General features: G+C 60.8%; 1 protein-coding gene across 4 annotated transcripts in view; it reads right to left on the reverse strand.

Annotated features, from left to right (window-relative positions):
• The window catches only part of RBFOX3 (RNA binding fox-1 homolog 3), a 458058-nt gene that overhangs the window by 329589 nt on the left and 101388 nt on the right, over window positions 1-27081 (reverse strand). The window contains exon 1 of one of the 4 annotated variants that reach the window (XM_042917400.1): window positions 14546-14571. The exons of the other annotated variants lie outside the window; for them this stretch is intronic. The gene's annotated coding sequence lies outside the window, so the exon portion shown is untranslated. Of the gene's footprint in view, window positions 1-14545; window positions 14572-27081 lie in introns of those variants that run through there. 4 annotated transcript variants of the gene reach the window in all.

A 27081-nucleotide genomic window follows, 5' to 3' on the forward strand; every position in this document is an offset into this window, starting at 1 on the left:
CATAACATGCCCTTCTCCTTATAAATTATTGATTTGTATTCCGTGTGCATGACGCGCCCCGCCTGGAACCCATCCTTCAAAGCCTCACTGTCAACAGGCTTCAAATTGGACCCATCATCTCAGGTTATGCAGTATTTATAAACTGACCTGTCCCATCACTCGTAGTTATTCTTAGAAACCTCTCTGCCTCATCTCGAGGGAGGGGGAGAGGGAGACAGGGGGAGATACTTAAAACGAGACGGTTTTCTTCCACGACCGATTTTATCTTCCACTTGTGTGACAGTCATTATTAAAAGAGCGGAGCGGGTCGCGATGGCAAAGCTGTGGACAGGCCAGGGTCACCCGGCCAGGGCGAAGTGGACAGAGCGTGGAGGAGGTCGGAGAATCAGAGCCATGGCCCCATTGTCAGGCCATGTGACCGCTAAGCCTGTCCCAGTGAGCCTGGATGATGAGCCTCAGTGCCTTCATCAGCAAAATGGGACGAAGAAGCCTATCTACAGGATGTGAGAGAACAGCGTGAGATTAGCTACACGAAGGGGCTCTGACAACGTTAAACGATATTCTGACGTTAAACGATATTCTGACAACACGGATGAACCCTGAGGACATTACGCTCCGCAGAACGAGCCAGACACGAAGGACAGGCACTGTGTGATTCCACTTTTAGGGGGCACCTAGAGTCATCAAATGCACAGACAGGAAGTAGGATGGTGGGCACCAGGGGCTGGGGGGAGGGGAGCAGGGAGTTGTTGCTTAATTGGGACAGAGCTTTGCTCTGGGAAGATGAAAAAGTTCCAGAGATGGATACAGACAGTTTGCACATGGTGTGAACGCACCGAGTGCCCCTGAACCATGCACGTAAACACAGTTAAGGGAGTAAATTTTATGTTACGTGTATCTTACCACGATAACGTACAACTATTACAAAAATGCAAGGTGACATCATAGTAATTTACCCATGACCCGAATAAGAAAGTAATATTTGAAAAAAAAAAATTTTTTTTTTTAACGTTTATTTATTTTTGAGACAGAGAGAGACAGAGCATGAACAGGGGAGGGTCAGAGAGAGGGAGACACAGAATCCGAAACAGGCTCCAGGCTATGAGCTGTCAGCACAGAGCCCGACGCGGGGCTCGAACTCACGGACCGTGAGATCATGACCTGAGCCGAAGTCGGCGGCTTAACCGACTGAGCCACCCAGGCGCCCCTGAAAAAATTTTTTTAACGTTTATTTATTTTCGAGAGACAGAGACAGAGCGCGAGCAGGGGAGGAGCAGAGAGAGGGGGAGACACAGAATCGGAAGCAGGCTCCAGGCTCTGAGTGGTCAGCACAGAGCCCGACATGGGGCTCGAACTCACGAACTGCGAGATCATGACCTGAGCCGAAGTCAGACGCTGAACCGACTGAGACGCCCAGGAGCCCCCGATAGCCATATTTAAAAAGAAAAAATTAAACTGCCCGGCTAGCTCAGTCAGTAGCGCATGAAACTCTTAAAAAGAAAAAATTAAAAGGAACAAGCAAAAGTGACTTTCATGATTTTTAAATCCAACACACTATATTCAATATACGATCGTCTCAATACATAACCCATACAAAAGTGATCGCGGAGAGGTTTTACCTTCTTTGTCCTACACTCAGTCTTCAGGATCCCGTGCGGCACATCTCAGCCCAGACCCTCCACGCTTCCAGCCCCAGCAGCCTGGCGTGGCCGCGGAGGCCACATTAGACGGTGCCAGTCCACGCCTGCAGGCCCACGGCCGCGAAGATGGGGGTCCTGCTACGTTTGCAGTGATCCACCAGGAAAATCGGGGGAGGGGGAGCAGGGAGGGACGCCCTCTCCTGGGAGCCAACCAGCAGGATGTCCCCTGCCTGGCTCGCACAAACTCATTCGTAGCCAGCCACTAGAATGGGAGCTCTCGGAAAGAAGGTGCTGGCCTCAGGGGATCCAGCGGGGGCTCAGCAGGGGCCTCCTGGGGCATGACAGGGACGCAAGACCCTTCACCCAGAGGTAGCACCAGCAGCTCCCTTTGCTCTCCCGACCCCTCACTGCGTACCCGCCTTCGTGGCTCCAGTCGAGGAAAGAGGAGGGGAGGCGTGTGTGGCCGGCCAGGCCCCTCACCTGGAGCTCCTGAGTGCCGTCCCGCGACAGAGCTCCCAGGACTGGGGCCCGCGGGGTAGTGGGAGGGGCTCCCCGGCCTGGACCTCACCTGCAGCTACCCCATCAGGGGCTGCCTGCCTGTGTCACTGCCAGGTCACTAAAGCTTTGATAGCATGACATGTCCCCATTTCAAAACCTGCAGAGGGGGAACAAGAGGAAACCATCCGTAACTGACTCGTTCACAGTCGAGAGAGCGGCCACCAGAGAGGACTCCCACGTCTGCTGTAACTCGCTTGCCTTCGGGGTGGTGTGGTTTGTTAGGACGCCGGACGGGCGACTGCCACAGACGAACCCACGCCAGGTGGCTCGGGACAACCCAAGTCTATTCTCTCGCAGAGGAGGCCAGAGGTCGGAAGGCAGCATCACGGGGCCTGAAATCAAGGTGTGGTGGGGCCCTGCTCCCCCCAGAGGCTCCAGGGAAGAGTCCACAGCCTGCTTCCTCCCCGTTCCGGTGGCTCGGCGGCGCTGCGGGGTTCACGGGGCCACAGGGCGGCCCCCGCCATCACACGGCCTCTCCGCTCCTGTGTGGATCACATCTTCCCCTGCCTCCTCTCATAAGGACACTCGTGACCGTATTTCAGGCCCACCTGAGTAACCGAGGACACTCCCCCCACCTCCAGATCCTTCCCTTCACATGGGCACGGGGCGTCTCTGCCACGTGAGGCCACACTCGCAGGCGCTGGGGAGTAGGGCCTGGCTGCCTCTCGGGCGCCCGCTATTCAGCCAACCACGCCCAAACCGTATGTCAGCGTGCACACGCGCGTGGGGGTGGGGTTAGACTCGACCCCATTAGTTGCATTTGATGCATTCCTTCCCTGGTGACAAAGCTGGCCGTCTGCCACAAGGAGACGGTTCTTGGGGAGGTGCCGACGTGCCCAGTATGGGCCAACGCCCGGCGAGCTGAGGCACCCCCAGCCCGGGCATCTGAGAGCAGGGCAGGCGGAGAAGTGCATTTCTACACGGAGAGAGCGGTCCCGAAGCTGTCCCGGAGGGGCAGCCGGGGGCGGGGAGGGGGTTACACCCGGGCACCACCCAGGGTGCTCTGTTAGCACCCGCCATTAGCTCGTCGCCACGGCCACGAGGGTCTGCAGAAGGCACCGCCCAGGCCCCACGGGTCCCCTTGCCCCTAATGTTTCAGTGCACACCAGCCCAACCCCCACCGCCAGGTCACAACGGCTCACAGGGGGCAGCGGACCGACTCCACGCCAGCCCCCCACCCTGTCCCCCACTCTCATCCCCACCACACTCATGAATGCACATGGCAGGCTTGCTAACATTCCCAGGCTACGGAAGAAAGAGCGAGAAAACACACACTAAGCTCCCGCAGGCCCTGTGTGGCTAAAGGAATTCTCAGGCGCCTCCACATGAGAGCAGAGGGGGACCCGGAGGGGGTGGCAGGAGGAGGGTGGAGAGCCCTGGGAGGGACCCAAGGTGCCAGAGTCCTGCCCGGCCGGACTGTAGAATCCTTCTGAAGATGCGGAGGAGGCACGGCCCTCGCAGTTGTCGCTTGGCTCCCGGGGCCACTCAATCATGAATCCCGGGAACGTTCTAGGAGCCGCTGCGTGGCCATCTGTCACGGGGAGCTGGGAAGCAGTTGCCCGCTGGGCAGGAAGCTGGCTCAGGTGACCTCCACGTCCCGGCCCATCCTTGGGTTCCAAGTGCTGTCAAACTTCCCAAGCTGGGGGCCACTCAGCCTCACGTCCCAGCGGCGCCCACAGAGCATCTCAGCCAGGAATCAAAGACCCGAGCCCCAGCCAGTAAGAGAAAGGCCATGTTGAGGACAGGGGCACTGAGCCGGACCCTGCCCCTCGCTCTGTCCTGTCTGTTACAGGTTGGGCAGCTGGGTGCAGGGGCGGGGATCCCATCTGCCAGCTCAGCGAATCTTGGCAGAACGAAAGCATCAGGTCACAGAGGAGAAATGGACCAGGAGGGGAGGGCAGAAAAGCATGATGACCATTTCTGATGCTGCCCAGGGAGGCGGGTAACCCTTTCCCCAGGGCCTGGGACATACAAGGGCTGATGTCTCTCGGCTTTTCCACGGGCCACATCATCACAGGAGGCCTACAGTGAAGGCTGAGCCTGACTGGCATTCTGGGCTGTCGCTGGCTATCAAGCAGCTGCCTGAGAAGCCCCCCCCACCCGGGGCATACTAGCATCCCTGGGTGTTTGCTCTCTGCTGGGCACTGGGGCAGGACAGAGCAGAGGAAGCTGGCAGCGGTGGAGGAAAGGGTGGAGCCCAGGCAGAGCCGCGGGAGGTGAACGACCAGGGAGCAGCCGTGGGCTCTGGAGGTGACCTCTCTGCCCTACCCGCTTCTTGTCCCTTCTTGTTTCAAGCCAGCCAGCCCCTTTCTCTCCTACTGCAAACAGACCCCCTTTCTCAAGATGTCCCCCAAAGAAGAAGAGCTGGGGAGACAGACACGTGTCAGAGCTCTGACACGCCCACGCTGCCTGGAGTCTCACATGGGGAAGAGGCAGTGGCCCCTGCCCATCTCGGGGTCCCCTCCCCACAGCACCGGCCTCAGTGGCCTGGGCTCCACGCTCCTGATGCTGGTGGACCTTGGCCTTTGGCCGTTCCTTGGGGCCACCACGATGGGGTTCTGACCTGGCACATCAGGGCTCCACGGGGCAGGGGGTGTGGGGGGGGGCAGTACTGGAGCCACCACTGGGGTGTGCAGTCCATCCCAGGAGCAAATTCCAGGGTGAAAGGGACCCTCGGTGGGGTGATCACTTGGTTGGGGCAGGTGGGGAACATTCCTTGCTAGAAGTTTCCGACTTGGGGCCACTTTAGGGGCCCAGGGGCATCCTGAGCCACCCAGTACTGGCCCCAGACCTCCTGTGCCTGCCTTCCCTCTGTCCTTTGGGATGGGAGGGGGCTCTCCTACCTCTGGGTGGGAGGAGAGAGGGGGCTGCTGTGCCTCTGTTGGGAGGGGGCTCCCTTGCCTCTGTTGGGAGGGGGCTCCCCTGCCTCTGTTGGGAGGGGCTCCCTTGCCTCTGGGTGGGAGGGAGAGGGGGCTCCCCTGCCTCTGTTGGGAGGGGGGAGGGGGCTCCCCTGCCTCTGTCGGGAGGGGCTCCTCTGCCTCTGTTGGGAGGGGGCTCCCCTGCCTCTGTTGGGAGGGGCTGCTCTACCTCTGTTGGGAGGGGGCTCCCCTCCCTCTGTTGGGAGGGGGGAGGGGGCTCCCCTGCCTCTGTCGGGAGGGGCTCCCCTGCCTCTGTTGGGAGGGGCTGCTCTACCTCTGTTGGGAGGGGGCTCCCCTCCCTCTGTTGGGAGGGGGGAGGGGGCTCCCCTGCCTCTGTTGGGAGGGGCTCCCTTGCCTCTGGGTGGGAGGGAGAGGGGGCTCCCCTGCCTCTGTTGGGAGGGGGGAGGGGGCTCCCCTGCCTCTGTCGGGAGGGGCTCCTCTGCCTCTGTTGGGAGGGGGCTCCCCTGCCTCTGTTGGGAGGGGCTGCTCTACCTCTGTTGGGAGGGGGCTCCCCTCCCTCTGTTGGGAGGGGGGAGGGGGCTCCCCTGCCTCTGTCGGGAGGGGCTCCCCTGCCTCTGTTGGGAGGGGCTGCTCTACCTCTGTTGGGAGGGGGCTCCCCTCCCTCTGTTGGGAGGGGGGAGGGGGCTCCCCTGCCTCTGTTGGGAGGGGCTCCCTTGCCTCTGGGTGGGAGGGAGAGGGGGCTCCCCTGCCTCTGTTGGGAGGGGCTGCTCTACCTCTGTTGGGAGGGGGCTCCCCTCCCTCTGTTGGGAGGGGGGAGGGGGCTCCCCTGCCTCTGTTGGGAGGGGCTCCCTTGCCTCTGGGTGGGAGGGAGAGGGGGCTCCCCTGCCTCTGTTGGGAGGGGGGAGGGGGCTCCCCTGCCTCTGTCGGGAGGGGCTCCTCTGCCTCTGTTGGGAGGGGGCTCCCCTGCCTCTGTTGGGAGGGGCTGCTCTACCTCTGTTGGGAGGGGGCTCCCCTCCCTCTGTTGGGAGGGGGGAGGGGGCTCCCCTGCCTCTGTCGGGAGGGGCTCCCCTGCCTCTGTTGGGAGGGGCTGCTCTACCTCTGTTGGGAGGGGGCTCCCCTCCCTCTGTTGGGAGGGGGGAGGGGGCTCCCCTGCCTCTGTTGGGAGGGGCTCCCTTGCCTCTGGGTGGGAGGGAGAGGGGGCTCCCCTGCCTCTGTTGGGAGGGGCTGCTCTACCTCTGTTGGGAGGGGGCTCCCCTCCCTCTGTTGGGAGGGGGGAGGGGGCTCCCCTGCCTCTGTTGGGAGGGGCTCCCTTGCCTCTGGGTGGGAGGGAGAGGGGGCTCCCCTGCCTCTGTTGGGAGGGGGGAGGGGGCTCCCCTGCCTCTGTCGGGAGGGGCTGCTGTGCCCTTCTAGCCCTCCACCGGCTCCCTTTTTGTTATTCTCCTCAGCTCCCTCCTTCCCTGTCTGTTCCCTGCCCCTCTCCGCAGTAACCCCGCTGCAGCGTTCTGCGTTCTGTTCCGCGGGCCTCACAGCACTGCTCTGGCTCTGCCGAAGCTGACTGGGGTTTTAATGACCGTGCCGGGTGGAGGCGGGCACCCCCACCCTGCCCAGCCAGCCCTCCGTGAGGCCTGCAGCGGCACAGCGGGGGCAGAGCGGCGAGGGGACCCACCGCGGCAGGGTCTCTGGGCGGTGCCCCCCTCCCCCTCCCTGGGCACCACAGCCTTAAACCTTCCGCAGCGGCCTCAGATCACCGGGCCTCGGCCCACATCCGGGCGCCGCCCTGCCCGCACACCCAAACACCTGGGGCGCTTGCGCCCAGACCGTCCCCAGACCAACCTACGCAGAGTCCCGGGAAGCAGGCGGTGGTTGTAAAGGCATCTGGCTGATTCTCAGGTGAGGCCTACCAGGCCAGGCGCCGATGGCTGCTCAACCACGGTGCCACAAAGCTGCAGGGGTCGCCTCTGGGGCGAGGGGCAAGGGGTCCCGCGGAAGCCGGGACGCAGAAGAGGGTCAGAGGACGTCCAACCGGCAGCGTAGGGGAGGACAGGGCTCGGCCCCTCTGGTTTCACGCAGGACACACACAAGACCTGCAGAGATGACCTGGGGACAGAGAGGGGCCCCCTAGTCCTTCCTATGCCCTCAACCGGGCCCCAGGCCCCTGTGGACCCTAAAGGGCCACACGCAGATTAAGAAGGTGTTCCTATGCACTGCAAGCCTGGCTCCCCGCCCCAACTACCCGCCAGCTTCCTTTACGCTAAGGAGCGTCCTGGCCGAGACAGGCGCCTCACCACCAAGAGGCCTGATGGGGCTCGTCCACACCACACCACCACCCGGGTCCTCGCTCCAGGCCCCGCAGGACCACCCGAGCCAGAATCTAAGGTTACGGCCAAGAGGGTGGGCAGCTCCAGGCCAAGGCGGGAGGGTCCCAGAGGAAGCAGGAGCCATGTCCCAGAAGGGCTCCCACTGGCCCAGGGACCCTGGGCTGGCCGCTCCGTCCCTCTCTGAGCCTCAGTTTCCCCCACTGTCATGATGAGCACTGCAGTAGGCAATCAGCAAAAACCCTTCCCATCCTACTGAAGAGCATGAAAGCCTGAAAACAGATTATTTTCTAACAAGCATATGTTCCTTTTACAACGGCAGAGAAACAAACCTAATGGCAGGAATCCATGGAAGGCGTGTCCGTAAAATTACCTGCTGTCCCCAGGTGGTGGCCAGAGTGGCCTCACACAGCTCGGGACAACCAGAGGTCGGCTCTACCACCAGCCAGCCGAGTTCCCAGCAGTGCAAGGAGCAGCAGAACTGCCTGGCTGGACAGGGGTGCACGGAAAAAAGCCACCAAGCCCGTCCCACAGGCAGGATGACCACGGCCATAGCACAGGCAGCCAGGAGGGCCTCCCCACCTGGACGCCTCAGCTCTGAAGCCGGGAGCCCCAGCCTGCCCAGCCCCGCCCTCACTCTCCAGTGTGGACCACCTTGTACCCGCCCCCGCCCCCCCCCCCCCGCCTGGTAAGCATGCAGCGCACGTGGCAGGGGCAAGGCACGTGGCCGCTGCTGGCAGCCGGCCACTCCACCCTCCGTGCTCGTTTCTATGCACCATCAGCCCTGCCAAATCCCGTGACCTTGGCATTTGGGGGCCACGGGAGAAGGACGCCGTGCGTGCACAGCCCCTCCATCAACGTATCAATTAGCATTCCCCGTGCAAAGTTGGGGCTGTAATTACAGCAAGTGATTAGCAGGACGGTAGCCTGTCTCGGGAGCAGATTAACAGCGGAGGGTGGGTGTGCCTGCGCTCACCTCCAACCAGCGGTGCGTCTTAAACAGGCGCCTGGCGCCCCGGTAGCCTGTGATTAATGGGAGGGGATGAGAGTGGGGACTTTTCCCTGGCATCTGTCACTGAGCTTTTTCCTCTTGGCGGTGACCATGCTGGCCAGGCGTGGGGGAGTGGGGGGGGGGCGGGGGAGGCCAGGAGCCCCAGGGGAGGGGCGGGCCTCGCTCTACCTCTCCCAGGCCGGAGGGGGCTCCTGGGCAGCGGCTCCCCAAGGAGAGGACAGACAGACGAAGGCCAAGTCCAGACGGGGCACGTGTGTAAGGAGCCCAAAGATTCAGCCTCCTCATCAAACCTTGTAGATCTGTGGCTGCCCCTCCCCTCGCCCCTCCCCAGGTAACACGCGACCCTGCTTACGGGCAAAGGCTCCCACCAGGAGGGCTCAAGCGGCAGAGGAAGCAGAGGGGCCTGGGGCTGGGGGTGCAGGGGGAAGGGGAAGGCTGAGGGGCCCTTGGGCGAGTGGGGTATTTGCGGGCACACGGATGTTCCCATCCCATCCGGACCCTCGTGGATGAAATAGCACAAGTGTGTGTCGAGGCGTGACGCAGAGTGGGCCACGTTACCCATTCACGTATTAAGCCGTCCTGTGTCAGGTGCTAGGACACGAGGACAACCTGGGGACAAATTCCTGCCCGAGAGGCTCTCAGCCTTGCAGAGGAAGGACCTGCTCCGGGGGCCAGACCTGCCCAGGGAGGCCGGTGGGAGTCACGGGGTCTGCCCACGTGGGATGGAGGCCGGGGCAGGGAAGGCACGACAGAGGAAGTGACCCCAGATGAAGCCTGAAGTCAGCGGGGACCTCTGTGCTGGGCCGTATGTGCCACTGCTGCGGGCACCGCTGTGGCGGCCAGGGAGCACGCACCTGGATACACGGCGGCACCGCTGCCCACGGCCGCCAGGGCCACGCCGCAATCTTCAGGGCGCAAGGGCACACGGCAGGGTGGCCAAGGGCCGGGTCTTAGGTTCACGACCCAGAGCAGCTGCACGCCAGCCACGTGACCTCAGGCCGGCCACGTGAGCCACGTGATTTCCCTGAGCTTCGGTTTCCCCCACGGTCCACGGGGAGGACGGGCACTCCCACCTCGAAGAAAGCACACAACACGCATGCCCGGCACTTCTCAAATCTCCACGGGGCCAGCGCCCGCTGCCGTGCCCGCCGTGGGGGGGGTCCTTCCGTGCCTGTCCGGGCGCACGCTCTGGCTGTTCTCCTGTGACTGCCCGTCTTCATCTGGTAACCAGGTCACCCCTGCTGCTGGCAAATTACCGTTTCTTCTGTTCTAACCAAAACGCCCTCTAATCCTCATGGACACCACAACTGGTCCGTGGGTGGGCCTGCGACCTCAGCCAGACCACTCAGTCTCCTCCCCGGTTATTTTTGGTATTTTGGTCCTGCCTGAAGGGCAGTGGGGAGCGGCCCTACACTCCCTGGGGTCCCTAGACTGGGCTAAAATCTGCCTAGATCTGCCCAGGGACACGCTTCCTCCACCTCTGACCTGAACAAGGCAGAGGAAGCCCTCAGAGGCCGTCGGAATGCGGCCAATGTGCCAGATCCGCTGACCACCCGGAGTCCCCACATCCAGGAGCCTGGAGGCCAGCTCACCCCAGCCTCCCCAGGAGCACGAACCGTCAGGGGCGCACATCTGAAACTTGAATCTGGAAGGCGCCAGACCAACAGGGCACATGGCACGCTCAGCACTGGCCCGGATGACTGCTCACACTCCGGCCTCACGCTGGCCCATGAGGCAGGTTCTAGAACCACCCCTTCACACACCTGCATACGCACACCGCGGACGCTCCCGCCAGAAACCCAGGTTTTGCCAAGGCGCCCACCCCAGGACCTAACCCAAGGTCCCGCGTGCCCGCAGCCAAGAACACTTCCTAGGACAACAGAGAGAGCGAGCTCTGGCCAGCCAGCATTCCCTGGGCACGACAAACATTCAACACAACAAATGAAGAAAAATGAACTATTTCCATTGCCTGAAATACTGCCATCCCCACGGGGTTTACGACACAAAGCGAGAAGGGACAGGCATTGAATCGAGGAGAAGCAAGCCCGCCAGCCACGCTACCCCTCCCCGGGCCCCGCCTTCCCTGGTGCCCGCCCCCCCCCCAGCTCCACCCTTGGGCACAAAGCACACCTCTCACCCTCTCCCTGGGTGTGTCTGTCCTGCCTCCCCGAGTGCAGCCCGTGAGGTTTATCCTTGAGCCGTCTCCCCGGCCACACACAGTGGGAATAAAACGGAAGGAACAGCCCGTGCACAGAGGACAGTCCACCTGAGATGGGCATCTGAGAGGAATCGTTCATGAGGGACATGGCCGTCCTTGCTGGGAACAGAGGGCAGGTTTCTCAGCGCACCTAAGCAAGCATGCCTCTCCCTGGGGACCTCCCGGCTCTGCCCTCCTTCGCCCAACGTCCCCCGCAAGCCTGGAGCCTGCACAGCTCGATCTGAACACCAAGCCCTGCCCCCGTCTCCCTTTGTTCTCAGAGTTAATGCCACCGAGTCACAAGAAGCAGGACCTACACCTTCCACTTGCGTCTGGCCTGTGGCATTTTGTAAGCTCCGCCTGTGTGCCAGGCCCTGGGGTACAAGTGAGGCACATTCTGCTCATCGTAAGCTTGGATGTCGGCCAGGGACAACAGACACTGAAACACAGAAGCAGCGATCTGTTATCGGAGTGACCGGTCCCGTTCCAGGTCCTGCGGTTCCCATAGCCGCCCCTACGAGCCCCTGACCAGGGCCGGGCACCCACTGAGCCCCCATCAGCATCGTGCGCCTGTCCAGATGCCCAGGGCTCGGACGTGTGGAGTGCCGCACGGCAGTGTTCCCCGCCACGTGGATGTTTCCGGCACGGTGGGTTTGTTGATTCCACCCAGGCAGTGCCAGCTGACAGAAACATGGAAGGCATCTGGATCCAGAAGATGTGGGCTCAGGGCTTGGCACAAACCCTTCTGGAAGGACTTTGACCAGACCCCTGATCTCCTGGACCTCAGATCCACCCCCTCCCAAAATGGAGGTCCTATCCTCTCTTGATGGGTCCGTCATGACTGAAGGAATGGAGCAGCTCTTACTCAAGCCCGGCAAGAGTGGCTGCTGGCCCACGGCACTGGGGAGACCCGTGGCCGTGGCTCTGTTGAAGCCCCAAAGTCAGAGGCTATCCACAGACAGGGACCAAGACGGCCCTCCTGCCTGGCTGACTGCAGAGATCAGGCCTGAGTGGCAGAGAGAACACAGCCAGGAGAGGCTCTGGCAACTTGGATGGGAAGCTGTGACCAGCTACACGGGGCCGCGGACCCCGGACCGAAGACCCTTCCGAAAGCACTCTCAGAAGACACGCTGGAACAGCCAGCGTCCGTCACCCACGAAAGGACAAGCCGAACGCGGACTGCCCGCACGACAGAGGATCAGCCAGAAGCAGGAGCCACATCCTGCCGCCTGCTACAACGTGGATGGACCTTGAGGACGTTCTGTGGAGCGAGAGAAGCCAGTGACAACAGGACAAAACAAGAACAGGGTGATCCCACTTGTATGAGGCCTCTGGAGTCATCACATCTGCAGAGAGTAGAACAGGGGGGTGCCCGGGGCTGGGGGGCGGCGGGGGGGGAGGTGTTACTGGTCCCAGGGGACAGAGTTTCAGTCCGGGAAGACAGAAAAGCTCTGGAAATAGACGGTGACGATGGGCGCGCGGCAGCGTGAACGTGCCCCGTGCCTCCGACGTGTACAATTGAGAACCGCCAAAGTGGTAAACGTCAGGTCGCGTGCGTTTCGCCACAAGAAATGGCAGAAGAGAAAGAAAGCGCGTGTGCTGGACTCCGGAGGGAAGGGGGGCTCCGGACCTCCTTCCCAGGCGGGGCAGGACCCCACCCCCACCCCACCCAACCGCAGCCCCACGTCTCTGAGGAGGGAGCGCCGAGACGAGCCGTGTGTCAGCGCGCCGGGGGAACCACTGCCTTCATAACGTCAACGGTAACATCAGGAAATTTCCACTTCGAAAGACACGCCATCCCCTGTCCTTCCTTGCCACCAGCAACTTCGGGAACGCTGTCTGCTGCGCCTGACTCAACACCATGCTCCCCGCGGATCCCTGGCCTCCTCGAAGGCAGCCGGCCCGAGGTCTGGCCGGGAACTGATCCTTGGTGCAGGCGGGAGGCAGCCGGCAAGCCCGAGGAGGCTCCGATAATTACAGGGAGACAAGGCTATCAGGTGTAATTAAACAGTGTCCACGGGCAGACCACTCGGCTCCGGCCTCCCTCCCGCCTCCTTTTCCCCAAGACTGCAAAATAAATTACCCTGTGAAGTCAGCAGAGGTTGAGCTATGGAAACAATTAAACAGAAATTAAATCTAATTCATTTATACTCCGAGCACAAAGTGGATCATGTAGGTTTTTTCTCTCTCTCCTCTTCTCGCCTTGGCGTGAGAGAGGACTATTATGGGAAATTAATCACGAGGCAAAGCAATGAAAGTGATCTATCACTCGTTAAAGTGCACCAACTGACTATATAAAATCTCCTACAGCAGCTGGAGAAATGTGGGGTGAGGGCTGTTAGTGAGAAGGGAGAGGCCAGGGAAAGAGGGGCCGCCTGCCTGCCTGCCTGCAGCCCACAGGATGGCCTGGCCAGGGTCTCCCTTCCTCAGGACAGAGGGGTGCGTATGAGGCTCCTATTCGGGACTCGTGCTCAGGCGGGAAAACGTGCCAGAAGGGTCCCCGGAGGCCAGCAGGGCTGGGGCCTGGCGGTGTGTGGGTGAATCAGCTTGATCACCGGGGTCCTTCCCAGCAGCAGAGGGGCAGGGCTCGGAGGAAAGATGCCCCAGAACGCTGAGCTGCAAGAACCAGCCGGGCCTCAGTTTCCCCATCGACAAGTTGCAGGTGACGCTGCCTCCCTCGCCTGCCTCCCAGAACCACCTTGAGAGTTAAGTGAGCGGACGACAGGAAAGCGTTCAGAACATACAAAGCACAGAGGAGCCGCGAGGCTGGCACCAGGCCCGGTGAGTCAGGCTCCTGGCTCCCTGCTTTCAAGAGAAACAATTCGGAAAATTATTTTCCCATTGTCGCAGGGTGGAAATGGCACAAATGGGACACCTCCCCCAAACGGGGGCCGGGGCAAATGGCAGCCGCGCCCGGGAGGAGGGAGCTGGCCTCGGGAGAAGCGTCTGCAGGCAGCCGTGCCCAGGAAGCACCGAGGGAAGGCCAGGGCTGGCAGGTCCCCCAAAGACCTGGGGGCACCAGACCCCCAAAACAGACCCTCCCCACCAAAGAGTTCGGGAGTTGGGGGAAGGCTGAGCTCCACGCTTGGTGTGAAGCAGCCAGGAACAAAGGCCACGGTGCTCCTCTCCTGTAGGGAGCACGGCCCTCTTGGCAGATGGGGCTGTCCCTGGGAGCTCACGCACCCCACTGCCACCCCAGGGCTCGCTCACTGAGCAGAGAGGCCTGTACCGTGCACCCAGGCAGGTGCCCGGGGACGGCCGGACGGGAAAGCATAAGCAAGGAGAGACTAACCAGGTTACGGGCAAGCCAGGGTGCGCCTAGCAGTTCCCTCTGCCTGCTCATTCCAGAATGGCCCCTGAGCTCACAGCCCAGCCTGCCCAGGGTCAGGCCCAAGATACCCAGGTTAAGGCCCAGGGAACACAATGGAAGGGACTGAGAGGAGCCAAGGCCCCGAGGCCCAGCCCCTTCTGCACCCAGCCGCCATCCCTGCACACGGTCGCCACGTGCTAGGCACAGGAGGTGGCCCTCTCTCCCCTGGATCGGCTTCCCATTTACTTCTCCCACCTGCGCTGTCACAGTCACACTGGGGCCTGTACAGCCAAGGGTTAGCCTTGCCCCCAAAAAGCCTTGGCCCTTGCCCCCGGCTTCTGGGAGGTCACCTCTGAGCACAGCGCGTTTACGCAGGGGCCTTGGGTTTGCGCGGTACCTGCGGGACCCTGCAGGGGCTGCAGACTGAGGTCAGCCTCGTGGGCGGGCAGTCCTGACGGAGACGCGATAAAAACTCCGGCACCGAGGCTCAGGCGCGCGTCCCCGGTGACAGCACTCTGTGCGTGCTGTCGCGCGTCGTTCTGGGAGAACCGAGCCCGGTCCTCACAGCCCCACGGGGAGACGACACCCAGAAGCTCACGCCTGGTGTCTCTGGACCCGGCCCGGCCCCACGCACCTCTTCCCTCTGCTGATCTCCAGCTGTGTCCTTCTGCTGTAACGGACCGTCCTCTTGGGAGTATATGGCTTTGCTGAGCTCTGGGAGCCCTTGAGGGTGAATCACGGAGCCTGCGGGTGGTCTCGGGGACCCCTGCGCTACAGTGGCACACAGGGCACATTAGAAATGCCGGCTCCCAGACTCTTCCGTGCAGTCGAGGATAACGAGACCAGCACTAAGGGAGCTGCCCAAGGCCATGCGGGCCCATGGGGAGGCAGGCTGGGACAGGTCGCCCCGGGTCAGGGCCTACCTCTCCTCAGCCTTTGTTCTCACCTCCTCCCCCAGGAGAGGGGCTCCCTGGGCAGCGTGTCAACACGAAGGACAAACAGGCTCTGCCCTGGGCAGGCCAAGTGACATGGGCACCGGGGCTGGTCCCCATCAGGCAGAGATGGGGGGAGGAGCAGGGCGGCTGCCAAGAAGGCCTTCTGTCTCCAGGACAGCAGCGGGGGTGAAGAAGAGCGTGCTGGGCTGAGACAGGGCCCAGCCTCGCGCCAGAGCGAACCGAACTGCCCCCTCCACGTGCGCATGCAGGGGGCCCGGGGGCAGGAGCCAGGAGTATGAACGAAAAGCCCAGCACTCGCTCCTTGATGCAGACGCACGCTCTCCGCACTGTCCTCCCTGCCCCAGATGCCAGCCGGGCAGCCGGCTCCCTCCAGCCCCGCCTCCAGCACGGGGACGCCGGCCTGAGAGTGATTAATGTCCTCTGCCACTTGAGCCTGGCACCTGGGCCCGGGGGCGGCCGGCACCGGGCCACAAAGGGGCCAGCACCTGCCACTTGGCCTCGGCTGGCCGGGCGTGAGGGCGGGATTGGCGGTGGGCTCCCTCCGAGGCTGCAGAGAGAGCACACGGCAAGGCCTCTTCCACACGGGGCTTCTAGCCCCGACCGGGGACAGGGGGCGGGGAGGGGTTCCCACCAGGACCGGCCACCAAACCGTAGTCCTCAGAACAAGGTGAGAGCACAAGGCCCCTGCTCAGATGTCAAGATGACAAAGGAACTTCAGGTCAAGCGCCGGGCCCCGTGTGGCTCTGCAGGTGGCACATGGATGAAGCGGACCCCGTCCCTAACCGTCAGAGCCTCGTCCCCATCTGGGCTGAGTCTCCGGGCACACAGAGAGGAGAGGCCCTCAAAAAAGACCCAGCCTGTCCCCCCTCAAACCAGGGACAGCCGGGGACCTGCTGCTCACCCAGACTTCCATCTGGGCTGGTTGGTGCACACTCCCACACTAATGCACGTACATGTGCACAGGCCCACGCAGAGACACATGTATACACATACACACATGCACACACATGCATGTGCACGGGTACACACAGAGATACGTGTGCGTGCACACATATATGCACTGGTGCAGGTGTGTGCACACACAGGCACACGAGCACACACACAGATACATGCATGTGCACACATGTATGCACGTTCACACAGGTACACGCACGCACGCACGCGCGCACACACACACACACACGTGCTCGCACACATGGTGCACACAGCACACACACACGCTCAGCGCCTTCCCCTCAGACATGCGGGAGTGAGCCCAGGTCAGGATTTGCTGAAATAGCAGCACAGCACCGAAGAGCAGCTGTCCTGGGCGCGGCTCAAAGGGGCAGCTCCCCCAGATGGTGGGCAAACAAGTCAGCTCAGCCCTCCTGCCCCGAACCGGAGATCCGCGGAGCTGGCACGTGCCCGGAGACCCCCGGCTCCCTCCGCTCACGAAGGGGAAAGGAACAGGAGGCCACGAGGCCGACGACCGCCAAGGGGACGGGCCCCTGGCCTTGCCACCCGCACGTTCCTCGGGGGGACGAGCGCGGGGGTTCCTCCTGCTCCATGCCACTTCCTCTCCTGGCAGACCTACTTACTGCCCCCGACACCTCACCTCCACGGACTGCAGCAGCCACTCCGACAGAAACCGCTGGAGCAGAGGCCGACGGGGCTCCACCGCCACCGACCTGCGCTCCCAACTGCTGGGAATCCGTTTCACGTTACGCGGCTATACGCGGATATTAGTTCAAAAGACTATTCTCTGCAAACATGCTATCAGTGTATCTGTCATCCTCGACGGCCACACCGTCCACGTGGCAGGTTTGACTACTTTCCCGCTCGGGGGCCTCCGGGCCGTCTCCGGCATCCCCACCGCCCCTGCAGACACGAGCATCCTTGCACCGGGCATTTTTAGCAAGATCTCTGCCCCGTATTTCCCGAAGTGGCATCCCAGGATATATGGGCACTCTCCGGTTTACAACTCCTCACACTCGGGCAGGAGCCACTACAGAAAGGACGCCCTGAGCGAGGCGTATTTTTATACAGTCCTGTATTTACGTGTCCTCAATGTACTTTTTTCCGCTAATATAAGTGAGTGAATTACTTCCAGTCATTAAAAATTCTATACAGTTTAACCTTTAACCGTATAGCCTGACAGATCCCTTTTACGGCGAAGTAGACGTCTGAGAGTTCCCAGGAAGTTACTGCTCCCAGAGCAGGGCAGGAGCCCTGACCTCAGCCACAGGGAGGAGGTAGGGATGGGCCTAGGACACGACGGAGGGTGACCGGAGAGAAGGAGCGTGGACACATGAAATGCTCCCAAAACGTGTGTGTGCCTCCGATGCTGAAAACGGAGTCTGGAGGCCCTCGCGCTCCCGTCCACTCTCCCAACGCCTGTTCTGGAAACTGTTCCAACCACAGAGGCGCTGCACGGCCATACCCCAAATCTGAGTGTGAAGGCTCTCTCCCTCCTCAACGGCCATCCCTCGTAGCTACGAGTTCCCGACACCATGTGCTGACATTAGGGCGAGAAGCCCTGTGGGGACACCTGCTATGCACCGAGTGTGTGTCCCCCCCCCAGATTCACATGGCCGTACTTGGAGGCAGAGCCCGCATGACGGGGTCAGTGCCCGTGTAAGAAGAGATGATGTCTCTCCACCAGGGGAGGACACGGCAAGAAGTCTGCAAGCCAGGCAGAGGGCCGTCACCGAACACCGAATCTGCTGGCACCTTGACCTTGGACTTCCCGGCACTGCAAGAAATAGATGTTTGTTGTTTAAGCCGCCCGTCTATGGCGTTCTTGTTAGAGCAGCCCGAGCCGGCCGAGACACCCCCCACAAGTTACCTTTTACCCATCTGTTCCCTCCAACTATTTTCAGGACACGTTTTGGTGCCTTAAGAGATCTTCTGTCATCTTCAAGTACAGTCTTCCCACCCAGACACACGTGCAGGCACACACACATGCACACGCGTGCACACACCTACACGTGCACACACGCACAGCCTCTGCTTCCCAGAGAGGTCCTGGGGGTCCACCTTGGAGATGCTGGGTCTCATCTACAGTAAAGGGGAGAACCACCGATGATGTTTATCCAAAAGAGGAGATACCCTACATGAAGAGTCTCTCGAGTGACGGTTCCGTTGGTCTTGAGAACAATCCCGACGACCCATGCTTGCACATCCAAATCCCACCTGCTCCCGACAGCCACTTGACATGCCAGCTCCCCGGCTCACCTCTGTGCCCCCCAGCCCTTGCCAACGTCTCCCCGGCATTGCTTTTTGGGCACACGTGTTATCTGTCATTAAACATTGAGCTGCCTGAGGCCAAGAACTGTCTTACACATTTCTGCCTTCCCACAGCCCCCAGAAGAGTGACTTCGAGGAGGTACCCGGCGAATGTCTGAGCCGGTGACAGGGTGACAGGGTGACAGGGGGTGTGTAGAGCAGGAAGGGCCGTGGCCACCTGGTGGCCACCTCAACTAGCTTCTTCACGGCGACACCGCGATCTTCCAACCCCTCCGCTCGGGGAAGCTGGGACGCCGTCACCGGAAGACTTCCAGCCGTGTGCTCCTCGGGGACAGAGGCGGAACCCAGACACAGATGTCACATGTGACTGAGCAGAGAGAGAAGGCGGCCCAGCGGGCCCCTCAGGCCCCGGGGCAGGAGCTTCCCCCATACAGGGCTGTGGGAACAGGGACAGAGCAGTGTCCGGTCTTCGTATCTCCCACATCATGGGGGGGGGGGGGGGGGACACGGAAATAACAGATGGTAATGACAAGTTCAAGCGTCTCGTCCGGCGATTTCACTGTTGGGTACAGACCCAGCGTCACGCAAGTAGGGTCTCGGGAGATTTACACACCACACTCACGGCAGCGTTACTCACAGTATCCAAGAAGAGGAAGCAAGCCAGTGTCCGTGGACAGATGAACAGACAAGCAAGCTGTGAGGCAGCAGAATACGATTCGGCCTTTAACACAAAGGACGTCCTAAGTCCGGCTACAACACGGTGGACCCCAAGGACGTGCTGAGTGGAGCCAGCCAGTCCCCAGAGGACAAATCGGGTAGGATTCCACTTCCGTGAGGCCCCTGGAGTCAACACATTCACAGAGGTGGAAAGTGGGATGGTGGGGCACCAGGGGTGGGGGAGGGGAGGGAGGGGGAGTCGAAGTTTAACGGGGACAGAGTTTCCGTTCAGGACGATGGCAATGTTCTGGGGGGGACAGCCGCACAACAGTGTGCATGTGCTTCACGCCCCTGAATGGTGCACATAAACGTGGTTAGGAAAGTAAGTTTCGTGTTATGTGTATTTTACCACAATTTTTTAAAAGCTTGAGAGTATTCGAGTATGACAGGACGTAACCTTGACTAGATGTCACCAGGCAGCCCCACGCCCTGGTGGGGTCCCACATGTTCAGACGGCTGGCAACGGGTTGGGAGGAAGAAAAGGTCATGCTGTGCTCTCGGAGACGTCCCCAAGTGTCGGCACCGATGCACCCTTGACTCTTCTCACACCCCTGTCTCGGCGCCCCCCTGCCCTGCTACGGCAGAAACGCCCTCAACTGGGGGCTTGATTTCCCAGTTGTGGAGGCTGGGAGTCTGGGGTCAGGAGGGCAGGCAGATCTGGAGTCCAGTGAGGGCCTCCTGGTTCCCTGACGGCTGTGTTCCTGCTGCGGCCTCACAGGGAGAAAGGGGCAAGGGAGCTCCCTGGGGTCCCTTTTATTTTATTTTTTAAATTTTTATTTATTTTTGAGAGAGAGAGAGAGAGACAGAACATGAGTGGGGCAGAGGTAGAGAGAGGGAGACACAGAATCAGAAGCAGGCTCCAGGCTCTGAGCGGTCAGCACAGAGCCCGCCACGGGGCTGGAACCCACGAACCTCGAGATCGTGACCTGAGCTGAATGAAGTCAGACGCTTAACCGACTGGGCCGCCCAGGCACCCCGCTGAGGTCCTTTTATAAGGCCACTGGTCCCATTCATGAGGGCTCCACCCTCGTGACCTCTCACCTCCCCAACGCTCCACCTCCAACACCTCCAATTACTGTCACCTTGGGGTGACAATTTCGGCGTATGAGCTGGAGGCCGGCCACCTTCAGTCCATCACATTTTGGTCAAAAGGCCAGTGTTCTCATCACTGAGCTTGTCTCTTCAGAAAGTCCGGCGCCCCTGAGAGCTGCGCGGAGGTGTGATCAAGGAATGCACTCACTCATCCCACAGGGAGCCGCTGAGCCCTGGGCCGATGCCCAAATGCCAGGAGCACGACCAGGGCTGCGACAGCTGCCCGCCAGCGGGGCGAGGAAGCCCGGAGCGCACACATCAAATACGATTGATGCAATGCAGAACTAATCCAAGTCGGACCTTCCGAACTAGCCGGTGCTACTGAGCGTCCTTCGTCCTGGAAGGAATCACAGAAGTCCTGCAGCCAGGCCACTCGCCTCCCACAGTTCACAGCCCTACCCCCTCCTCACCTCCCGGCCTCGGGGCCATCAAATAAACGGCCGGGCACCCCTATGAGGTCACAGGGCCGTACCCTCGGGTGCAGAAGGCACTGTCCTGGGAGACTAAAGGCTGGGACTTGGGTCCTGCTCCGTGACTCCCTGTCTGCTTTTCCCTTCTGGTCCTCTGTTTCCCCATCGTTAAAACCGGGGGTTGCATGGGGCACCTGGGTGGCTCAGTTGGTTGAGCATCTGACTTCGGCTCAGGTCATGGTCTCACAGTTCATGAGTTCAGGCTCTGCGCTGACCGCTTGGAGCCTGGAGCCTGCTTCAGATTCTGTGTCTCCCTCTCTCTCTGCCACTCCCCCACTCACATTCTGTCTGTCTCTCTCTCTCAAAAATGAATCAACATTTAAAAAAAAACACAAAAACCAAAAAACAGGGAGTTGGAGTGAATGATCCCCAGGCCCTCATTCTGTGATCAGGGCCCTTCCACTCCTGTTAGGGAGGGGGTGGGGGGAGGGGGGACTCAGGATTCCAGAAAGTTCTGAGCTAATAAGATGGTTCTGCTCCCCATTTGGATAAAGGGAGTTTAACAGAAAAGTACTGCGTAAAGTGACGTCTGGACAGGTTTGCCAACACGCGGCAGACAAGCTGTGGGTGCGGGGCCCTTTCCCTAGAACCCACGTTTACAGCCGGTCTCAGCATCACCGGAGGCAAGCGGCTTCCTGGGCCTCCAACGGCGGAGCCTCTCCTCCGCCTGAGCTCCGGGTCCAGCCTTTCAGACGACGACCACAGAACACCTCTGCTCTCGAGGTCGGCACGGAGGCCGGCCCCCCAGTTCAGTGCAACGACACTCCAGAAACTCCCCGGGATGTCCGCTTCAAGTGGTTCAGGCTACTTCCCGGCCCCGGCAGGGTGCAGAACGCCTGCCCCAGACCCCTGCCGCCAGCCGGAGTGCAGTCCGGACCGAGCACGGGGCGTCGCGCCTGGAGGCGATCACCTCTGCTGGGGAGCGACCGCGAAGACGGTCCCAGTTAGCCTGGTGCCTCAGAGCAGAGGAGTGACACCCTCAGAGGGCCCCCAGGTGCCACGTGCTGAGGATCTAGGCAGTCTCGGATGACAAGGATTCTTGCACGTGATTCACCATTAGACAAGCGCCCGCCACACGCTTCAGGCATGTTCTGCAAGTGGCTTTGGCATGGAAAGGGCCCATGCGGGCGCCCCCTCGAGTCGGGGTTTCTCAGCCTCAGCACTAATGACATTTATTTGGGGCCGATCATTCTCCAAGGCAGGGCCCGTCCTGGGCATCGTAAGGTGTCCCGCGGGGTCCCTGGCCTCTGTCTAGATGCCGGAGCACCACTGCCATCCCAAGCTGTGACAACTAAAGATGTCTGCAGATGCGGCCAAATATCCTGGGGCGGGGTGGGGATCACCAGGAGCTAAGTGCCGGCTGCATCTGGTGGAGGGAGCCGCTGGCGGCCTCAAACCCAGGAGCCAGAAGACGAGGATCTCTCCACCCCGCACGGCGGCCCCTGGTCGTGTTGACTTAGAACTTCTGGACTTGGATTCCCCGAGTTCTAGATGAGCGTGCCGGGAAGTGAGAGCCCACAGTTCCCGTTTCTGGGACAACGACCCCCCGCCTTCCAGGAGGAGCCCCGGCAGCGGGCAGTGCCCGGCTCACATCTGCACTGCCGAGCTTTGCTGGGCACACGCCCAACCCCCGCGGAGCAGTCCACCTGTGCCTCGAATTCCGTGTGATCTCGGACGTGGCCGTGGACCTGAGGTGCTCGTGTCTGCCAGGAGCTCCTCGTCTACAGGCACGTGGCTGGGATTCCGTGGGAAGTGTAGTATGCTCTCGGTCATTATCGGTTTTCTAAGCTCGGGTTTTTGTTTAAATTTTTTTTAACGTTTATTTATTATTGACAGACAGAGGGACACAGAGTGTGAGCAGGGGAGGGGTAGAGAGAGGAGAGACACAGAATCGGAAGCGGGCTCCAGGCTCCAAGCTGTCAGCACAGAGCCCGACGCGGGGCTCGAACTCACGAACTGTGAGATCATGACCTGAGCTGAAGTCGGTCGCCTAACCGACTGAGACACCCAGGCGCCCCTAAGCTTGGGTTTTTGTAATGGGAATCTCTTTTCTTGTCTGAGTAGACACCCTGAGTGTATACATTTCAAATCAGGAGAGGCAAAACCCCTGTTTACTTAGAGTTTTGACCCAATCTCTTGAGAGAACTGGCCAAACACTGAGCCCTTCCCCCACCCAGGACAGACACCAATGACCTGCAGCCTCGTAGAAAAGCCCAAGCAAAGTGGTTGGACTCATCAGGACATGCCAGCTGCTGAAGCTCCTGCCTTTCCACCTCGCATCCATCGAGGCTGGCCTCCACGCAGGCACTGGGGCCACGGCTGCCCCCAGGGTGGGTCTCTGCTGTCTCGTGGCTCCTGGCATCATTCAGCCACCCTCGGGACCTGGGCTACACCCCCCACGCTCAAGTGCTTGCTAGAAAGTGTCAGGAGGCATCACAGCCCATCAGGAAGAACCAGCCACATGTCCCCCAGAGCTCAGGGGCCGGGGAGAGCTGCCCCCTGGCCAGTGTCCTCAGCAACAACTCAGTACCACGAAGGGGATCATACCCCTACGGGGGGCATCCAGCCGCCTCCTCGGTCAGTGGGTTAGCGGGCAGGGGACTTCCCCAGGTATTAAGTCCCAGGGCGTCATACAGGCACCATCGCTCTCATCGACAGGCACTAAGCAAGCGACGGACGGATGACAGGACAGTGGCCTAAATGCCCGGCCAAGAGATGGCCCCCAGCACCACTGCTGAACGGGCTTGTAAAACAAGCATCTGACCTGCAGAGAGTACAGGGTGTTGGAGGCAGAGGACGCTGGGAGTGGCAAACGGCAAAGCGGCCTAGGCAGGAGGGAGGGGAGGTCAGGGGGCGGTTCTGTCCCGGCAAGCCAGGTCCCAGTGGCTGCACGCGGAACAGACGCTGCTTCTCAACCCTGCGGCCCCGGCACACAGAATTTAAGCGGTCATGGCCCAGAGGGACTGAGCAGGCCTTGTTCTCTGCAGAGGGCTTTGTGCAGACAGGGATTTGCTTCCACGTGGCACGGGCCCAGCCCTGCAGCCAGCAAGGCTTCGGGGGACCGGACCCAGGAGGACTCCACAGCCGGCAGACCCACAGGACGCCTGCCCGCCCCACCACCGGCGGCCGCCCCGAGGTCAGGCCTCTCTCCTGCCCCCACCCCGCGCATCCTAGGTCCACCCTCTCCCTCCCTCCAGGATCACGTCTTCTATCCACCCCGCTCCTGGCCTCCTCTGTGCACGGGTCTGCCCCTCCGCCTCGTCCCCCATCCGCACCTGGGGACTCAGAGAGCTGGCACCACCTCCTTCCCTCCAGGATCGTCAAGCCAGCTTGCCGGCAACCGTGACCTTCTTTTTCTTCTCTCTTTCTTTCCACAATCGCCCTTCTGGGAGAGCGAAGAAAAGCCAGGTCTGGTGGAAACACCCATCCTGCCGTTGCACACATAAAACCCATCAGCCCCGAAATCCTGACACTGGGGGGACCGCCAGATTTGCTTTTTGTCCTCTCCCGTCCGAGCCCTCCCCCCACCGCCCCCTCCCGCCAGCTCGGTCTCTCTCACGTCTATTTCCGTGGCTGATCGGTGGGCCTCTGTTTCCCAACCGAGGGCTTACGTATGTGTATTTCTCTACGTTACTGCTGCCACAGGGGCTTCTGAGCCACGCAAATGGCACCTTATGCAAATCGAGGGCACCTCCATCTGCTTCCGATGGTCCCCACTTCCCCTTAATAACCTGTTTTCGGGGAAGCGGTACATGCAGCAGAAGATACAACTTTATTTTTGTAAACAAATACAATATTACTGTGCCCCGGGGCAGCCACGATAGAGGGGTGTGCCCGTTACTGCCTCCCTGTGAGCTGGCCGCAGGCAGCCCCTCACTCCAACAGGCCAGGAGGGGCTCCAAGGAGGGCGGGGGGAGCGGTGGGGCCCCAGCCGAGCGGCACATGCGATCCTGCCACCCACCCGCCCTTGTCTGCTCGCTCAGCGTCTGCCTCGGGATGAACTGCGTCCCCACCTCCCCCACTAAAAGAAAAGATACGATGAAGTCCTAACCCTTGGCCCCTCTGAACGCAACCTGATTTGAAAATAGAGTCTTTGCAGACGTGATTAAGATGTAAGTTAAGAGGAGGTCATGGGGGAGCAGGGGTGGGCATTTAATCCAAAGTGACGGGTGTCCTTACAAGAAGAGAGGACACAGAGACACACAGGGAGGAGGCCGCGTGACAACAGGGCCTGAGGCTAGAGTGAGGTGGCCACAAGCCAAGGGGCCCCACGGACTGCTCGTAGCCACCAGAAGCCAGGAGGGGCGAGGACGGATTCCCCTCTAGAGATTTCAGCGGCGGGGGGTGGAGGCCGTCCCGCTGATACCCACGGCAGGCTCTGTTCCCTGCTGCAGACAGGATGGTGTCCCCAGGGCCTCTCCTTCCCACCTTTGACTTTACCGGCAGTGGTGTCCCTGGGATGGTGTCTTTTTTCGCTGCCCACTGTGCCCCCGGCCCCTGCCTCAGTGCCTCAGGGCAGGTGCTCAACAAATAACCTGGCAGGGCAGAGGCAGGAGTGCAAAGTCACTGCCCCCAGGCAGCACAGTGAGCAGGTGCGGGTGTGTGTGAAACGTCCCTCAGCATCAACCCCATCCTACTTCATCTGAGACCTCACGTGATGCCCAAGGACACTCACGCCAGCAAAGCTCACTCTCACCCCAGTGAGGGGCGCCCAGGATTTCATGCCCTGATTTTTCAACTCCCTGTGAGTCTATAGTTATTTCCAAATAAAATGCTTAAGAGCAAAGCTCATTTTCTTCTCCCTTTGACAAGATGCTGCAAGGGTCTGGCCCTTGCTGTGGGCCTGGGCCGGAGACTCGGGAAGCAAAGTCCGACTTCCAGTAAGAGGGGAAGAGAAGCCAGAGAGTTGTCGCTTAGAACCTGCCTTCCAACGCCCAGGGAAGCAGCTCTCCGGCTCGCAGGAGAGGCTCAGGAGTGCCCAGCGGAATTCACGCACGGGGACGGAGCTGGAGTGGGGGGGGCGAGCTGGCCACCAGTGAGGCGCCCGAGGCAGGAGGACGCCAATGCCGAAATGCACTGGGCGGTGGGCACCAAGGTGGCCCGAGAAAGGGAGGTGGGGGCTTAGTACGTGGTCAGGGGGAGGCAACTGGCCGCAGACCCGGTAGAGGACCCAAGTCTGCGTAAGAGGAGGGACCCCGCAGAGGAGACAGTGAGCCAGACCTGCAGACAACCCCCCCCACCCCCACACCGGAGGTGATGCTCCTGCACATCTGGGGTGGTTCCCGGCGCAGGGAGCCACGGAGGAGTGAAGAAGAGGGAGAAATGGACAGACAGCCAGAACACAGCTCATCCCCAAAAGGGGGGGGGAGGCAGGCATCCCTGGAAACTCTGGAACAGGGCAGATGAGGCACTAAACCCAGCTCACCACCTGTTCCTGAAAACAAAGTGTGGCTGGAACTCAGCCACGTTCACTCCTCATGCATCCTCTGTGGCGGCTTTCCTGCCGGCGTCCAAGCTGAGGGGCCTTCCGGCCCTAAAATACTGACTAACCTGGCCCTCGACAGGGCAGGTTTGCAAACCCCTGCTCTAAACAGCCCAACTGTATGGGAGCTGGTGTGAACTTATACAAGGCCTGGATAGGGGGATTTTTTTTATTATTAAAAAACATTTTTTTAATGTTTATTCATTTTTGAGAGACAGCGTGCGTGGGGGAAGGGACACAGAAAAAGAGGGAGACACAGAATGTGAAGCAGACTCCAGGCTCGGAGCTGTCAGCACAGAGACGAACGCGGGGCTTGAACTCATGGACCATGAGATCATGACCTGAGCCAAAGTCGGACGCTTAACCGACTGAGCTACCCAGGCGCCCCTGAATAGGGGGATTTTTTTTTTAATGGGAGGCAAAGACACTGCGTGTACCCCATGGAGCAGGAGGCACAGGCCAGCAGTGTTCTTTTACCCGCCCCAGAGAAAAACCTCGACAAGCTGACACAGCGAGGGCACTTGGTGAACTCAGGAGGCCAAGCCAGGGTGAGCACCTGCACTGATGACCCAGTTCAGACCTGTGTTTCGGAGAAGGGAACACGCCATGGAGTGGGAGAATGTTCCCCGTGTGATTCAGGACAGGAAGCCAAACTAAGAGAATTCCAGAATGAAGATAAAGATCCAAGTGGCCAAAACACCCTCAAGTCAAAATCAAGAAGTTAGGGAGAAACTATTACCTACAACCGACCGTCCAACCGGCTCATGAGGGTGACGCTCAACAGCCAGCCGGGGACCCCTACCCCAAGGGTGCTTGGCCCTGGGGGTCCGACGGTCCCACCCACGGAGCCTGCCTAGACCCCTTCACCGAATCCCACTTTGTTGTTCTGTCCACAACCTTCCGTCTGCAAAGGGGCAGGGGTCCCGGGCTCTGGCCCTCTTCCCTTGGGTCTTGTGCATCGAGAAGCCAGCAGCCCTTCCTGCCACGGAGGGCTGAGGCGTGCCACTGCTCTGAGCGTGTGTTTCAGGGAGGGGAGGTGACAGCTCAGAATGCTGGTTTCCTCACCCTGTCATCGCTCCGGCCCTAAGCCCTCTGGGAACGCAGCCCCCGGCGCTCACTCTCCCAACACCGTGGGCATGTCCGGCCCCTGCACCAGAGCACGAAGTGTGCACGGCCAGGAACCAAGCCCGCCTTCGCCGGCTTCGTGCCTCAGCCCGGCACACGGGGC

This window comes from Panthera leo, chromosome E1 (genome assembly GCF_018350215.1).
Source record: "Panthera leo isolate Ple1 chromosome E1, P.leo_Ple1_pat1.1, whole genome shotgun sequence".
NCBI lineage: Eukaryota > Metazoa > Chordata > Mammalia > Carnivora > Felidae > Panthera > Panthera leo.